General features: G+C 41.0%; 1 long non-coding RNA gene across 1 annotated transcript in view; it reads left to right on the top strand.

Moving 5' to 3' along the window:
- Positions 1-15,476: 15,476 nt before the first annotated feature.
- LOC121661854 overlaps positions 15,477-18,261 on the top strand; it is a 49,064-nt gene continuing 46,279 nt past the window's right edge. Inside the window, exons 1-2 of the long non-coding RNA XR_006015108.1 lie at positions 15,477-15,645; positions 17,492-17,584. This is a non-coding gene — a long non-coding RNA (uncharacterized LOC121661854). The remainder of the gene's footprint in view (positions 15,646-17,491; positions 17,585-18,261) is intronic.

The raw sequence follows: 18,261 nt of genomic DNA, 5'->3' as shown, positions 1-18,261 counted from the left end.
AATAAGGTACTTATGTCATTTTCCTGGAAACTATCGTGGAGATCATTCCTTTCTTTTAAAGTATAGCCAAGAAAGTACTGCCAAACCCTTTCATGCTGTGTTCACAACCCCAGAATATGAATAGCCCATTCCCTGTTCTCTTGGCTGGGTTTCAGGCCCATATGGCCGAAGTGCCCTGAGGATCCCCTAACCACTAAACCATACTTGGAGCAGGGAGCAGTTTTTATCCCTTCTGCTGAAGCCATTCTGCTTTGTAGAAAAGCCTGATGAATTTTCTGGACTAGATAAGCCAAGAGAAGGCGTACTAATGATGAAAGTGAGCCCTAGGTTGTTGGCTGTCAAGAGGACACAGGTTCCTGCTCCTGCGTTCCTACACTAGTGACTGTTCCCACAGTTCATAATGGATAGTTGTTGGATGGGAATTCACTGAATAGTAGGCCACTTTTCTCTTAGACAGTGTCCTAATCCTGGACAGGAGACTCTGTCTCCATATTTTAGCCTCATGGAATAATCTCAATAGAAAATCTGGAGTTTATTGCTTTGTTTCTGACACACAAAATTTGGTATGTGGCCCCCACAGAAAGAAAGGCCATGAAAGAGCTTATCTTTTACCTGCTTTTGTGAAATTCTGCATTTGTGCTTAGTGAGTTTGAGCCCTGAGATCTGTTTGTAACACTTAATAGGTAATTCTTCCAATTATTCTCCTCCAACTTCCTAACGAAACTCCAATATTTCCATAAAAGGATTATTTATCCCTGTAGTTCATAAACATGAAGTGAAGATCAAATACAGAAAGTGGGCATGGAGAAGCTGTGAAATGTTTTCCTTTCCTGGCTGTTTTTTGACAATACGAGGCTGGGAGCAATAAAGGCCTCAGCTGATTATTGCTTGTGTGTGACAATTGACTGCAGAGGCAGGAGCACCCCTAGAAAATTCACGGATGCATCCATTGGGTAGATATTTCCATAATTTGAAGATTAATGTCTAAGATGCCTTTTGCCATAAGCAGGAATGCAGTGATCCTTTTTCCTCTGTTTTCAGCAAAATCCAACCTTTCGGATGACACAAAAAGAAACATGTTTTTCACAGTTTTTATGAGAGATTATGAAACTTATTTCCCATTATCTAGATCATTCAGCCATCCTGTATTTATGCAGGGAGATGAAAAGGGAAGATTAACCAGTGAATGTAAAGACACTCAGTCAACAGAGCTTGGGTTTTATATTTGTGTTAGTAGCTCTGCTACCAGCTACCAGCTTTCTTTTTCTATTGTATTTTCTCATTTAGAGGAAACAAAACAGTGTATTAGCTAATGATTATTTTAGGAGAAAACCAAAGCTAGTTGATTATTAATATAAAACATGCAGCACTGCCTTTTAATTTTCACTGATGGGTTCATCCTTCAATGCATACAAATGACACAGCTCAAGAGTGAAGCTGTCCTAATTTCTGTCAGCTGAGGACCTGGTTTATCACATTATAAAGTAATGTATGACTTGCATTATAATTACGACTTCAAATGAATACTTTTTTTTTAGTTTGCCACATAACTTGAGTGCAAAATATGAACAGAGCACTTGCGAAGAAAATAAAAGGGGTGGCAGGGAACTGCACTCAGAAAGAGGCTGCAGGTAATAAAAGTTGAAGTAGAAAAGAAATTTGCTTCGAAGTTTCTGCTCAAACACCTCCTGGAATAAGGAAAATGGTATCTAGCTAACATAGAAAATAATAGGAAGCACTAAAAATTTGTTGTTATTATTATTATCATCATCATTATTTGGGGAACGTTGATGGTTTTCAGTTGCTTTGGCTTTGCATTTCTTTTGCTCCAGCAGGTGAAAGGCAGAATAGATCCCTTAGGATAGATTGCATTTACTCTGCTATTTTAGAGCAACTAAAGCATTCTGAATCCAGTGGAAACTGGCAAAGTGAGCACGGGAGGAGACTCCTGAAAGCATAATAAGCTGGTAGATGAAGCTGGTGATTGAGTTTCATGTAAAACGATGGATGTTTTTACTGGCACAGTACTTGTATCCACCATGCAAGGACTACTGAGCCTTAAGGTAGGATGTCAGACCTCTCTAGGTGTTGCAGCAATGGCTCTGATTGCTGGGAGGGCTGGCTCAGACAGGAACAGGAGTGGGGCTCGTGTCCCAGCCATTTATTCTCTTCCTCTTCCCTGCTTTCCATATTACAGGTCACTGGTTTGCACATCTACCTACTATAGAATCTTAGAGATGAAACATTTTAATGGGTCGAATGGACCACGATTAACCCTTGCTCTGGAGCTTTTCAGTACAAATGACCTTCATTTTATTCCATTGGCCTTTACCGGTGATACAGGGTGGCTGCATTTGCTTTATTTTCATTTTAACATACGTGAAAAATTATTTAAAACCATTGATAAAAACACTGAAAAGTCTTGGTCATGGGGGAATCCCCTAAAATGCCATCAGGCCAATTGTGATTCCCCACTGATGGACTTAAAAAAAAGCACTCATCCCATTCTTAATGCTTTTACCATGTACTTTATTGTCACCATGTGACACTTTTTTTAACCACAGTACTGTACATCACATCTGCAGAATTATACAGCAATCTACGTTGGGAATGAAATCACGTTTGTCTGACACGACCTATTTCCTGTTGAACACATTGAATGACACGAATTCTCTTTCCTCTCTTTCTTTCCCTCTTAGTTGACTCCTGCAGCAAGTGAATCATTCTTTCACCCAAGACCGGGGTCAACCTCCCTGACCTGGTGCTGCCTGTGTCATCCTGCCTGCCTTTTTTAAACATAGTGGTCTTCTATTTCATGGGAATCTTCCTGGTCTTCCAGGAGACATTGAAAATGTGCCAGAGATTTTCTTCAGACAGGTCCTTAGGACTGCTTGGGACCAAATCTATGGCCTGCCAGGTTTAAAGTACTTTTCTGTAATTGATGTTCTTTACCCTCCTCTACAGTTACTATCAGACTGGGAAGTACTTTGTCATCCTCAAGTGAAAAAAGAACTTTATCCCCTTTTATTCCGGTATTTACTAAGTATTTACCTCCTCTCCATCGCGTTATCTTCTTCAAAACAAATTCGCCATTGGAAGCTTTCTCAGATTCTTAAAATACTTCAGAAAAATTTTTTCATGTTAGTCACATTTCTCTCAGGTAAAGAAATGTCTCTGATGATTTTAGCTTCCCTTTTTCTCAGCTCTTCATTTTTTAAAATACGTATCTTGATTGCTATCTAATCTCTGTTTCCTCTATTTCATTCCCTCTGAAGCTACATTATAGATGTGCAACAAGAAACTGTACATAAATAAATACATATTTGAGTAAGATCTCCTTGCTCCATCTGAATGTAGCCTTGAAACACTGAAAGTCTTCACATTTTGCTGAAAGAATGCGAGAATTGGAAAGCTTTTGATCCTCAGCAGTTACTGTGGGCCATTGAAGAATGGAGAATAAGTCTCCCATGCTGAGTGTGAGTGGAAGGCACGAAGGATATGAGAAGGGAAGGTTAACACTGTAGCTTGCCTGTAAGAGAACCACAATTGCTCCAGCTCAGTGATTTTGGAGTAAGTTACTTAGATTTTGCTTGGAGAGTGAGACAGCTACTGTTTCATGTATCTGCTTCATTAAGTTTAGACTATATTTGTCTCTGTTTGCTTTCCTACTTGTGCTTGGAGTGTGTCTATCTGTGCTCTGTTTCACAGAGCCTGGAGTTTATTTGCCTAAGTTTGCTTTCCACTGCCTTTGGACTGTGTTTGCACTGAGCTCTGTTTCATTCAGTCTGGACTTAATGGGCCCAGGTTTGTTCCACAGCATTTGGGCTGTGTTTGTTTTGCTTTCCAGAGCCTGGGAATGTGGCTGTGCACGGCTTGCCACTGCCCCAGAGTGTCTCTGTCTGTCTCGTGCTTGGCTGAGAGTTGTCCCGGGCTACCTTGGCCCTTGCTCACCTGCCGTGCCCAGTGCCTTGGTTCTGGATTCTCCCAGTTTGCAGTAAGGAGGGATCTGACATAAACAGAGTTGCCTGGCATGAAGTATTACATCAGAGCAAAATTTGTCCCAGATCTGCTGCAGGCAAATCAAATTTATATGAGGTCAGAGAGGGAGGGCTACCAAATTCCCAGCCAAACACAGACAACTTCAGCTTGTGCTATTTTTAATTAAAATAGAAAGTGGGAAAAAAAAAAAGACCATATCCTGTAATGCTTAGTTTTTGAGAATGAAGTTAACTAGAAATGAAAATGGTTCTCTTATTTCCAGTTTTTTTGTTTGTTGGGTTTTGTTCCTAAATCTGTTTTTCTGCATCTTGACTGGTGTGTTCTCCAGGGATCATCTTTCCTCATCTTCTGGAGATGGGCGTTTGACACAAACACAGGTGTGCTTTGAGAGCGCTGTCTAGAACACCTTTGGGTAATTAAAAACTATTTCTTACCTCCCCTAAGAGCTGTTGTTTGCTTTTCACCCAGCATGAACTGACCCCTTGCAGCACGCAGAACTCTGCAGCAACCATTTCAAGCATTTTGTTGGTTTATTAGTTTTAATCCTGTATGATTTTCCCAACGTATGAGTTCATGTAAAGCGATCATTTCTGGTGTGTTTTCTGCTTTCTGCAAAAACGAAACACAACACCATTTTAAAAAGGAAAGGTTGGGTACCAGTTTGGCTGCAGATACCTGTGGGGCAAAGTACCAGCATCACCCTTCAGCCTCCCACCTCCCTCGTTTTGGTGTTCCATGACAGAGCAATGAGTATCTCAAATACCATATTGAATTCAAATTCCATGTCGAAAAGGAATGTCCTTCACCTCCTGTGATGTGGAGAACATCAGTCTCTGCCTGCACATTTAATCTCTTGCAGTGGTCACAACTGTTGAGCTGGTGCTGAACACTTGAGCTATTCCTCCTACCCCATCATAAATGGAATATGTACATGAATTTAAAGCGATTGCATAGAATGAAATATGGAAATCCCATTTCTTTTTCCCTCACTGCAGCTATTCATCCAGCAGCAGCAGAACTAGAAATATCCCAGAGAATAGCTTCAACTAAGGAGAGGGTCAGGTTGAATAAAGTGGCTTATGATGCAGTCAGAGTTACTGACAGAGGCTTCAGAGTTAACCAGCCTTTGGGGCAATGCTTTCGTAATCACTGAGACTAAAGACGAACAAGCCTCCAGGTACAGAGAATGTGCCATCTCCGTGGATGTTTAGAAACAACCAGTCCTACCTAATGGCCAGGGGATGGATTAGTCAAAGCCTGCCCCAGCACAACTGTTCTTTGGTCTATAATTATAGAAAGATATGTGTGATCAGTTTTACTTGAAGGAGATAGCAATGTTGGGAAGGCAAACTATTGTGGTGTGACTTTAACATTTGGATTTAGCTGATTTTGGCAGCTGATGTTTTTAATCTTCAGGGATAAAAATAAAAAAAACAAGGTCATAAATGAAAGGGGTTAGAATACATAGATTACATATTATTTGGAAGATTTTAATATATTAAAATGCTAAAATTAAAAGTAGCAGCTGAAGATCTGCAGCCTTCACTGGACTGATCTCTAGCAAGGTTTGGTGATCAGCTTTAGATGGCTTGAGTCTGGAAAAATAAGGAGGACTGTGTTGCATACAGAGGATAAAAAAAAGTCTGACTTTAGATTTTGAATGTGTTACATAAGTTTTTCGTGTTACAAGAAGCAGATCATTCCAGGGTAAGTATTCAGTAGATTTATTGTAAGATGCAATAAAAGTCTTGTAAAAGTAGGTGAATGAGAGCTTCCTCTAGAGAAAGGGAATGTGAATTTCTCCTAACTTCAGATGTCAGCTCAGCTAATAAAAACCTGCCATTGCTGTAGTATCACAGCCACTTTCTGCAGGTACGAAAGCAGAGTTTTGTCAGCCCTTAAAATTACACGAGGGGAACAGGGAAAAATGAACAGCTGCAAACGAGGCAAGCCGTGAGAAGATTTTATATTTTACAGCTTTTCTGTTGTTATGGAATCCCCTATGCAGTTTTCCACTGCTGCCATGAGCAGTTACCTGAAATCAAAAAAGGGAAGAGATTGGATGGGTCTGGCACACACAGCTGTTCGTGCCTCTTCTTGCCAGTGTAGGGACTGGCACTTATCCAGGGAAAGGATGGGCAGGGAACCCCCCGTCGTACGTTTAGAGGAAAACAGAAAGGACTGACCTCATCTTCAGGCTTAGGACCTGCTACTTTTCCTGTCCAGGACTCAGGGCTCAGGATGTCCTTTCAGAATATTTTTTTCAAGCTTGTGGACAGTGCAGTTGGCTTTGCTGCTTCAGTTAAATGCTTAAATGTGCTTGGTTATCTTCAGACTTCACTAAAGGAATCAAGGATAAGAGAACTGTTAAGAATGTCTGCTTTGGGAAACAGTGGTACTGCTGCTTAGCAGCAATTAGCAACACTGCATCTCGAATCTGGTTTTACCCCTCTCCAAGTCTGCTTCCACTGTATCCAGAAGGTTTCTATATGGCCATTTATCAAATCTTCTTCAAGTATGCCCTAAAATCTACTTTTGTCTACACCTCCATCGCAATTTCTTACTCAGGTGATAACATTTTTTCCACTCATTTGGATTCTCAGTCCTCATAGCACTGATATTATTCAGCAAGAATGAGGCTTTAAGCAATTATTGGCTATATAAGCCCAGTCCTGCCTTCATTGCTGAGGTAACACCCACTGATGCCAATTAGGCACATTTTGTTTAGTAAAAGACCACTGGAATAGATTCAGTGGGCAGACAACTCTTAGCTTATTTTTTGTAATATTTTATCTTGGTGTGAAGCTCAAGGCTTTTTTTCCAGGCCTGTACCCAGCTGTAAAAAATAATTACAGCAATGAGACTCTCCAAGAAATGACCAGACAACCTAGGAAATGTGGTGAGTCGTATGGCTACACTCATGCTATGGTGCTTGAATCCATGCTGGATCCAAAGGGGAGCAGAAAACAGCTGAAGGGTCATATTTCAGGTCTCCATCTTCTAAATAAAGCCACAGTGTGGCTGTGGCTATAAATTAAAGATGCAGGCAATTTGGAAATGTTCTTAGTGCCATAGCAGGTGAAATGAAGACCACTGCTGGCATCACCAGAGCCAAAACCATCCTTGGATGTTTCTACTGGGGAATTAGCAGAGAGATTAAGAGAGCTACCCAAGAGCAGGGAGAAGGTCTGAAAACACAGGCAGAATCTCCAGTCCAATGCCTCAGCCATGATATTTTTCCTTAGTAGCTGTGCTTTATTTATAATCAGACTTGGGAGTCTTTCCCCAGCCTCAAAACCCCAGGAAAGATTTCACCGTGGGTGTTTGCTATTTCACTGAAAAATCATCTGATTTCTAGTTTTCAAATAGAGATCAAGTGCTGCCTAATGGTTTTTGTGTCAGGAGAATGTTCTCATTTTCCCCATGCTGTCTGGCTCTGGTTGCTGTTATGAGATGTTTAGAGAGTTCTCTTTGGAATAAAAAAAAAAGGGAAGAAAAAAACATCAGAGGGAGCTAAACCTGATGATAAGTTAGAGCCAGTGCAATGTATGGCTTTTCCTCAGTGTTTTCAAGGGCAAGGAAACAATGAGTTACATGAGATCCTGACTTTTTAGAGACCCTTGGCCAAAAGTCTGAGAGCTACCATTTGTTCTGTGGGAAGCTGGAGCTAGGAGATGTCTACAAGGGCAGCTCCTGTAGACCAGCCAGGGCATCCATGGGTGACTTCTGCTCTCTCCCAACAGTCTTGGTGTTTGCAGTTAAATGATTATTAATTAGGATTTGCTGCTTCAGTATGCAAAACCCCTTGGTCTGAGCAGAAAAGGGTGGCTAAATATCAAACTGATGGGCTGGGTAAACGTTGCACACACAGCACAAACTTTAAATGTCAGTAACAAACCCCATTTCTGTAGTTGGGTACCCATGGTAGTTTAATCTTACTTTTTCTTGAAAAGATCAAGTAGCTATCTTGACTGAATAGATAGAATGGAACAACCTATACACTTTTTGGATTTCACAGAAGGAAAAAACCCCCCTTGAACTGCTTATATTTATTCCTTTTGTTAAGTAATTTATTTTTATTGCCACCTTTCTTTATACCCTTAGACTTGAATAGCTCTTGGTGGTTGTGTTAGGTGAACTAATGGTCTAATGGGTCAGAGGATCAGAGACCTTCTGAAGGGCTAAGACCACCCACCCTTTTCCTTTCAGATCTCACAAATTTTAAAAAGATATATTTCTTCAGGCTTTGGAAGGTTGTTTTCCCATCTCCCAAAGCTAGGAAGGTCCTCCTTCAATTGACACAAATTACATTAAAAATCCATTGAAGAATGCTGAAAACCCTGAAACATTCAAGTAATTTTTCTTGTCAAATCTGATGACTGTTGAACATACTACATTGAGTGTGCTAATATCACTAGATAAGGGAAACTGAAAATGCCCTTTGCAAAAGGCAAGGATATTCAGAGGGCTGGGCAAGCTAAACTCGAATCCTAGAGAGTAAAATTCCTGCTGTTTGGAGTGGAAGAGATTCAGTCTAACTTTTTTGTCTAGAGAATGTTAGGAACTTTCCTATGGTACCTAATACAGCTGGAGAGAGAAAGACATATCTAGAGAGCTAGTTTGTCCTGCCATAGGATTGATGTTGGAATATCTATCTATCTATTCATCTATCTATCTATCTATCTATCTTAAGTTCACAGAAAACCTCTGTGAGTGTCCATCATAAGATATTAACAGGGTTTTTTAAATTCCAGCCTTGGAAATATAGATAAACTGTTCACTTAGGGAGGCAAGGCTGGATCTTACAGGTCTTGACTCTTCTTTTATTTCACATGATGCTACACATACAAAAGCAAACTTAAATCTCTCAAATACAATTCTGTGCTTTACAAATGTTCTAGTTCTTGTAAGGATTCATCTTTTTGTTGGGGGAAAAATTATTTGCTCATCCATGAAGAAGAGAGAAGGAGAAGCAGTGGCCTCAAGATACGGGAAAACTATGACAGAGTTTTCAGTTTCTTGATTTAGAGGATTGGGCTTGCCCACATACCATAAACACTTCTACTTGCTTCCCTGAATTAAATATCAAATCCCAAATACTCAACCTTGAGAGGCCACAGGAATCACAACCACCCAAGACACAGAGTTCCTTTGGCAGAGTAGCAGTGGAGCTGCATTTAGCCTTACTCATGTCCACTTGTTCTATCTATAAAACATATATATATATATATATAATCTGTAAAATCTATACATACAAAGTTTTGGTGTTTATGAGACTTTTTCAGATATTAAAGCAGTTAGACATTGTTGCTCATCCATACACGAGGAGATACAAAATGGGCACAGATTTTCTGCTGGAAGTAGCCACTTACGGGAGCCATTCCAGATGCCAGAGAGACACACGCAGGTGCTGAGATCACATGTGGGGCTAAGATTTACTCCATAGTGGATTTAGAAATTTTCAATCCAAATGGACAGACAAACAGCATGGAATTGTTGCTTTAGAGCCTTCCCTGAGGTATCAGTGGATCACAGCAGCTTTGTTTCTGCAGCGTGCACAGCTCCTTTCCTGACTCCCACTGGAGGACAGCAGATTGCTTCATTGCCTCCAGAGGAGCACCACATCCACCACTTGCCACCCAGTTACGTACCCAAACCAGCAACCAAATGAGGGAAACCCGAGGCTGACTCCCACTGCTCTCCCCTCTTTCGGCAGGGAGCTGCTATTTTCTTCCTACCCCTTATGTAGGACAGAGTACAGCAATAATGAGGGTCTTACTTTCCTTTCAGCAGCTGTACCAGTGCAGGAAGGAAAGAGGTTGTTAGCAAACTTTAGAAAGGATTGGAAATTCAGATTTCAAGAATAGATAATTGGAAAAGCAAGATGGGGAGGTTTCTTCCACACCAAATAATAAACATCACCCCTTGAAATAAATCACTTGATTATAGTATCACATTGTATTTTATACCTTTTTTAGTCAGACATTATTACTCATAAACTAAATAATATGATCATTTTTTAAGAGCTGAGATCATGCCTAGAAACTGGTCCAAACATGACTAGACATTGTAATTCATTTTTTCAAGGTTTTTGCTAGCCAAGAGCCAACATCTGTACTGAAGTGGAAAGGATTTTAGAGAGGGTGGGTTGCTCCTACAGAAACCAGTGTGTCATTTTCAGAATGCTGCTGAAATTAATGAGGGTATGGACAGTCTCCTTTCTTTCAAAAGAGATCATCAGTCCATGCTTTCCAGTGTGAAATGTAAGGATGTAAATATGGGGGGGTCAGCTGTACTTTATGAGAGGAAAAAACCAGTGCTACCTGGTGACTTAAAGCAACATAAATTCTTCATGATGGTCTTTTTTGGACTGGAGACACTGCAGACAGCACCTCTCAGGCTTCCTAACCCTGAGCACAGTTAAGGTTTGGGTCATTTGTATGCCACTGAAATGCTTTTGCGGTGCATTATAGTGGTTTCCTTTAATAAATGTGTAGACCTCCTGTTTCCCTCCCATCAGCACTGCTGGGTTTGGAACCGAACTGGACTTGTGTGTGCACAGCCAGGGGACTGGAGCTGCTCCAGCACCAGGTCTGGAGCCATTCTAACTCAGGTCTGGCTTTTCAAATATGTTTTTATAATCACGCTTAATTATGGGCATGAGAAATAACTAATTACTGAAGTGCGTGGCTTTCCTCCTCCAAGCAAATGTGCCATGGCTATTTTGCTTATCAGATTTTGCAACCCACGCAACCCCTGTCAGCAGAAAAGGTGCAGAACATCGAAAATATTATTTCCTTCTCCTGAGTGTTTAGTATAACAATATAAGCATTGACCGTTGTGTACTTTGGTATTATTTTCCTTTCCTGCTTATAGTCCCTTCTCATGTTTCTCCATCATTTTAGGCCCCTAATAGGGATAGGATGAACCCATTGATGTCGGCACATGGAGGCCTGCTAGTGGCATGCCTTTGGTTTTAGTCTCCTAGCAGCAGCCATTCATGTTATGTGGGCTTTCTTTTTTGGGCATTGCCCACCCCTGAATCTGACTTCAGGCATTTTTCACTGCCTGTTCTGCATGAATAGCCACAGGCCTCTTGCCAATTGTCCCCCCTCCTTGAAAGCCAGCCTCAGCCAAAGGCCTTTTCAAGTGTGATCCCAGAGTGCCACACAGGCTTTCAGGGTATTGTTGTTGAGATGAGGGCCCTGCACTGGAAAGTGGGGTCAGAAGAGAAAGCACAATAAGGGGTGATGGAGGCTTCATGCAGTCCTCAGATGCTGGCCTGTTTATTAATTTACAAAACTAATGTCACTGTCTTTAGAGAAGAGATTGAGTGAAAAAGATGCCCTTTGAAGAGAAGAACTGCTTTTGATGCATTACCAAAACACCGCTCCCCTTATTAAATTGATTTTATGGAAGAAAGTACAGCTAATAAAAGTTCAGAAACACCAATAAAATATTGAAGGTCTGGATTCAGTGTTTTCTTTTTTCCTCATCGGCTCAGACACAATTCATGTTAATGGGTTTTACAAGCTGTCCTTGGGCAAAAAAAATCCTTAAATTTGCAAATATCTGGTCTTCCTTATGCATGTCACACAAACTATTAGTCAAGACAGTACAATAGTGCAAGCCCTTTAGCAGAGCTCTCCTCATACATAACGTAACGAAATATTCAAGCAGAATTTGTTTACCTCTCAATGTTTTGGGGGGGGGGGATCTAAAAGGGTAGGGGTCCATGAATCTTGAGTATAACACACCCAAGTGGCTTGACTCGTGAAAAGATTCAAAGCTGGGCTTGAATGTTGCTCCTGCTGTCAGTGTTGGTGCAGATTAGTGGATCTGGGCAAGCGGTTCTCTGACCTGTCCCTGTCACGTGAGATGGAGTCCTGTTGTCTGGTGGGATTTAAGGTTTGCACTGCAGGTTTTAATCTAAGAGCAACCTTGGGAATAAATGTGGTTTCTTGATTCCTTATTCTTCCTTCCTTTACCTGGTCAAAGGCGAGGCTGGCTGCATCCCCCTACAGGCACGCTCCTGGTGGTTTCATTTTGCTGACCAGTGCCACCGCAAACTGCGGACTCCGTCTCCTGCCTCCCAAAAAAAAGAGGGAGATGCTGCTCTCTCCATCTCGGAGCAGCTCGGGAAGCACTGTGTCACACCCAGCTGAATCCTGGTCTCTTATTACCCTGGGAAACCAGGAATGAGTGTCTTCATCCGTAGAGGCCTCGTCACTTGCACGGGCGGCTGTTGCCGTGAGCTGCCAGAGATATGGGACGATTATCATTGTGGATGCTACACAGGATTGAGTTCAGGGAATTCTGAGGCCACAACCATGAAACTCTCCAGCTGGAACTAAAGACAGCTGTCATTAGAGTTGTATCCTCTGCAGGCTGGAGGCAGAGGGAAGGCATTCCAGCCTGACCAGTGAGGTACAGATAGACGCAAGATTAGGAGTCAGTTTTAGACATGTGGCTGTAAATGTGTGATTGAATTTTAAGTGCTTTCAATTAACGCAGATCAAAAGAGACTTTTGTAGTCGGACAGACCTTCATAAGTACCAGACTTCAAGCATAAATTTGTCCAGTCTTCCTTTGTTTTTCATAACTTGTCTTGCCACGTTTGGTAATTATGGAAGGCATTCAGGACTTGCTCTGTCTCATCCAGTTTCTTCTCTTCTGTAGTGCTCCAGCAGTGAAGTCAGTGGTTTTACAATCCACTGCCTTGGATCTGGAAGGTCATTTATGGCCAGCAAGTGGGTGTAAATTGCTAATGGTAACATCTTAAGTCTACCCTGTATGCAAAGCAATGGAGATTGATCCATGGAACAAAAACAGTTATGTAATCTACTCACCTTCCTAGTAAGAGAAAATAATTCAAAAGCTTCTTATCTCTTTTTAAAATGATAATCCAGGAGAAATAAGTTTATGATGAGGAATGTTCTTACCTGAAAGCAAATACCAGAACATCACCCTGTATGATAAACACTGGTAACATTTAATTGTACATTTATTTTGGTTTTCAGCTCTGCTGCAGAAAGAATCACATATTAATACAGGTTCAGCATTACTCTTCATGCTTCTATCAAATACATGTTCTCAGATTGATATATTTGGTTATAAATATATTCATTTGAAGCATAAAAGTGTTGAGTTTTTCCTAAATAGGACACTATTACCAATTTTGGTATATATATATATACTGATAGCTAATTCTCTAAAAATTATTTTTGTTTGAGAATGACAGTAGATTTTCAAACTCGGAATTTAGTGAAGAATTAGGAGACTGGCTAGTGAATGATTCTGTGACTTTTTAAAAAAGAAGATTGTATCCTTTCGTACTTGCAATTATCTGGTATGAAGATACCGCACACCTTAGTAGAAAGGTGTGAAGGGCTTCTGCATACTTCATCCACTCATTAAAATTAGCTAATTTGAGAACGGCTCCTTGAGTTAGGTTAAGAAGTCAGATCACCCAGCCTTTTACAGTGCTTTTCAGTCTCACACTCAAGGTCGATAAATAGGTCAAATATCTTCTTTCAAGGTTGTCATGTCTTTCTTCTCTTTATTAATGAAGAATGTAGAAGTGAAAGGTTGCTAAGCTGACATTGCTTCAGTCAAGGCTGAAAGCTACTAACTGTGCCTGAAGATTCTCTAGGAAACACAGCATCTTTGCAAAAAAAGCACACCTGGGGTGTAGGAATAGGCATTAAAGAGCTCTGCAGCCTCTGGTGAAAAATCCAACACCCCTGGACAGTTTGGAACTTGCCTGTACAAGATCTGTTTATTTTGGCTTCGAATGGTGGAGAGGATTTGCCCTCTATATGTAAACAACCACAGATAATAGGATGTCAATGAATGTATTTCAATATTTACCTTTTAAAAATTAATCAAATTAGCCACAGAAAAGTACTGAGAGTGAAATATGACAAGTACCAGAAAGTTTCTTATGAACTACTTCCCTTCTCCTTCCTTATGAACAGCTAAAAGTGGTCAAAGTACCCAGGAAAGCTGCTCTGGCAAACTTGCCACTTCCATGGCAGGAACAAGCACCGCCATGACCAGGTCAAGAAAATCCCCAGTGTGGGGAGAGGTTTTATGATGGCTTAGAGGCACTAATCGGTAAAAAAGGTGTCTGGTAAAGATAGGAGGTTGGGTAATCCTCAAAAGCTCAGCATTTTGGTTCAGATAGCAAGCTAAATAGTTTATCTGGAATCTTCTGAATCCCACTGAGGTGAAGCTCAAGCAGCAATCTTATGAGAGCAAGGCTTCATGTGGCATTTCGAACTTCTGCTTTTGGTCCATTTAAAAATTAAACAAGAAGTGCAAGAATGAAACACTTCCTTAAAAACGAAGTTAATTCAACATGTTTTAGAGTTAACTGAGTTTTGAATTGGTTACGTTTGGATTTAGGTGTGATTTTGGACCATTTTATGCTTGTTTTAAACCATTATCTGTTCTCTAAGTAGTTCGGGAAATTTTTGTAGCTACCTGGACAAAATCTACATCAGATTCCAAACACAACCTGAGGTTAGCATTAAATGGAGTTAGTAATGCAAACTGCCACATCCTTTTTTTTTTTTTCTCCTTTTGGAGCTCTCTTACTTCCCTCACAGCTATTTATCATTGGAAGGATAAAGGAAAAGAGAGAATGGGCAAATCAAAATAAATTTTTAGAAAACAAAACCAAACAAATCCATCTTCCCCAATCAGACACTGTTTTCTTTTCGCCCCACGAAAAAGATAAACCGCCTGAGAAAATCAGGTTAAATGAAGAGCAGTGACATGGTGATAACTGTAGACAGAGACTTCAAACAAAGTGGTCTAGCTATGAGGAAAAGACACTGATGGTGTTTTGCAGCAGAAAGGATTGAGTGTCGCTGAGTTAGGTTTTGGAGACCACATGAAATCCTTCTGCAACTTTCTCCGCAGATTCTGCTTTCGCTAGCTAAAAGTCATGCTATTTTATCCTGGCTGTAATGAATGTGAAACCAGCAGTGAACAGGGAATGTCCAGATCTCACCACAACGCACAGCCTTGCTGCAGATGTGAAGTAGTTGCTTCTCCACTTGTAGGTAACCTGCTATGGGTTGCGATGTCTCAAAATTCTTTGTAGCATTTCTGCCTTTTTGCAGCAATTCTAGAAAGGCTTATGGTTTTAGCACAGGGCTGTTGGAAAGGCTCAGCTTCCCAAAAAAGCTCGAGAGGTAGATGGATTTTCAGAGGGAAATCTGGCTCCGTATCTTGCAGCGGGAGGTCACAGATATGGACTGGTCTGTAAAATTTAGTTACCCAAACAAGAGCTGTATTGTTTTGAAATCCTCACCTCAACTGTAAAGCCTGGGACTCTGGAAAAATATCTTAATTCTGCTTGTGAGTCCTTTTGATTTGCTTCTGCTTGTGGATGTCATCTCCTGACTCCTGCCTGTGTCCTTCTGTCTGTCTTGCTCCCACTGAGAGGGTGCCTGAGCCTGGGTCTGCAGAGTTTTGTTAACTCAGAATCCCTCATGCATGAATTGATTTCATTGCTTGAAATTGCGACAGAGAGCTGCTTCACCTCAAAGAGACTTTGTTTACTGTTCTTTTTCTTTGCAGAGTAGTCTGAAATGATCAGAGGATCCATGGGGATGGAAGTGCTCTGAAGGTGGGAAGGTATGGTTTCAATTGATATTCAATTTGGCAGAGTCAAAATGTTTCACAAAAATACACTAATTTTGACAGGATTAAGGCTTTAAAGTTCAGTTTTGGTTCTGGCCTGGGAGAAATAGGACACAAAAAACTGTGAGATTTTTTAAGAGAATACAAATCAGTTTTTAAAATGTTTGAAAAAATTTTAGTTTTACAGGATTGCAAAACAAAAGCAATGCTGGGGAATCAGAAATAGTGTAGAAGCAAATTTGGCATTCACTGGCTATTTCCTTGAAATACAAACATGGAAACCAAAGAATCTATCTGATTACCTTGGTATTATTGCTGTCTTCCAAGCTCTTCCACTCTGGAAGTGTGACTGATCTGTAAAGCTTTAAATGGTAATAAAGTGTTAGGAACAGGATTTCTGTGTGGTCCCTGTGCCAGCATCAGAGAAAAGATCCAATGCAGCTAATCTGTTCAAGTTTAATGAATGTCCTGCTGACTTTTAAGGGAGCTGGCTGCCTGACTACCCTCTGAGACCTTAAAAATCTCCTCCTATTTTTGTAGGATTTTGTCAGGAAACCAGATTGAGCGAGCCCATATAGAAAATGCCATTGCCATTCCTACAGGTTTCCACAAGACATTTGACCCTCTCCCCTCCCTTTCTTTCTTCTTTTTATACCTCTCTGGAATGCAGATATTTTGGTTAATTTTCTCCAGCTGTCACAGAGTCTCACAGGAAAATGACCTCGCAGAGTGACCACTTCCCCTGTTCCTTGACTTAAGTAGATTTTTTTCTTCAGAGCTTTCACCACATCATCCACATCACTGTCTGGTGTCTTTCATGAGTCAGGAAAAAAGCAAAACAAAATTTTCCACCCTCTAGAAAAAAAAAAGGGGAACCAAATCAGATCAGTTTGGGTTGGTTTTACCAATTTACATTGGTATTTCAGAGCAGTAAGTGCAGCAGAACTTTAACATCACCCATTTCTACTAAAAAGTAGGGAGATATTAATATTTCAATATTTTTCTTCTAAGAATGACTTTCATCACAAAATTAGTTCATTCATTTAGTAATGACAGCAGTCTCAGGAAGTCGGAGAATCAGAACTCTTAATTCTTTTGTTCTTTTCAATATACAACCCAGAGGGGGAAATTTTATTGCAGAAACTTATTAGTTTTCTGAAATAGCATTCTGGGAAAAAAACCCCAAACCAGCAAAGCCCTGTATGGCAAATAGCTATGGCTTATGAAATATGTAAATATATACACGAGATGCATCTATCTCAAAAGCTAATGGTTTATTAAGTACCAAGGACCTGTTGTTAAGCATGACTTCCCTCTTCCTTCAAGTTCCTCCTCTGTTTTCATGAATACCTGGTTGGGGCTTGTAGAATCCCAAGGATTTCCAAGCACAGCTTTTCCACACTGTAACAGCTCTTCTCTACCTTGTGTTTTGGATGCATATCCCAAAGTCGTGGTGCTTTCTGTGGCATTTTGAGAATTTTCCCCCAGGAAATTGTAATGAATGTGTTCTTTTTGAGTGTCCTTGTGTTTACATGAGTGCTTCATCAAGACTGTCCAAGGTGAGTAGGTTGTAGCTGTGCCTCATTTCTCTAATCTTCCAAAGCTGGTATCACCACATGCTATTTTTGTAACATAGACTTTGAAATTGTTTCATTTCAGAATTTTGGGAATGATTGCTTGGTACAGCCCCCAGCAATTTTTATAAAGAAATTCAAGATAGATTTTCATGGTTTGTGGCATCAAGTAGGTCATCTGGTATAAATATATGCCTGATAAAGGTCTAAAAGCAGGTTACTCTTGCGCAGTGACAAGATTTTGGGCTTTTCTCTCCTCTGTGCAGAATGTCCACCAGGCAGAATAATGAGCTGGCAGATTGAAAGAGCAGCCCGAGGTGCAAAGTGTGGATTGTGGAGGTCACTATGGCATGAGCTTGGTATGTATCTCCTGGAGTTGGGATGAATGGGAGCTAGAAAATAAGGAGATTTCATCATGTCTCAAAGGCTGCCATGAAGGACCTGAATTAGGTAGAATTAAGTGAGCAAAATCATGGTGTAACTGATGAGCACTTGGTTTATAACCCTACTGACGGTGCCACTGTTGTGTACAAACTGTAAATCCTTACTCTTTCTCTATGTTTGTGACTACACATTGCAGGGATACCTCAGTCTTGAATGGGATCATCCTAGTTTGGGATGGGGCTGTGTGTTCCCCCTCCTCATAGCTGCTGATGTATGGGAACAGTAGCCTTGAAGATGCCCTCAGCTGGATCCCACACAGGAGATTTCCAGCACTGCTGCCCAGGTTCTGTGTGTGAGCAGATGTGCTGCCTCGGCTGCTGCTGATCCAGGTTACCCTTCCTGTCCATCCCAACCACTTCACTCATCCTCTAAAGCCTCCAGCTGGAAGGAGGTTCTGTCAAAAGATGTGGCAAATCCGAGGAAGTGGAAGGGAAGAGGGATGGTGAGAGAGTCTCTGCAGGAATGCGATGGGTCACAAACTCCTAACTGGAAGTAGCCATGGCCTGGGCTGTGCATCCAACTGTGCTCTTGGACGTGCTCAGTCATGTGCTGATCCCACTTCCTGGAGATCCCATCTCAGCCAGGAATGTGC

This window comes from Corvus kubaryi, unplaced genomic scaffold, assembly GCF_017639235.1.
Source record: "Corvus kubaryi isolate FWS band 111438036 unplaced genomic scaffold, C.kubaryi_AGA036_p1.0 37201, whole genome shotgun sequence".
Classification (NCBI taxonomy): Eukaryota; Metazoa; Chordata; class Aves; order Passeriformes; family Corvidae; genus Corvus; species Corvus kubaryi.
This window is presented reverse-complemented; position numbering and strand designations above follow the sequence as displayed.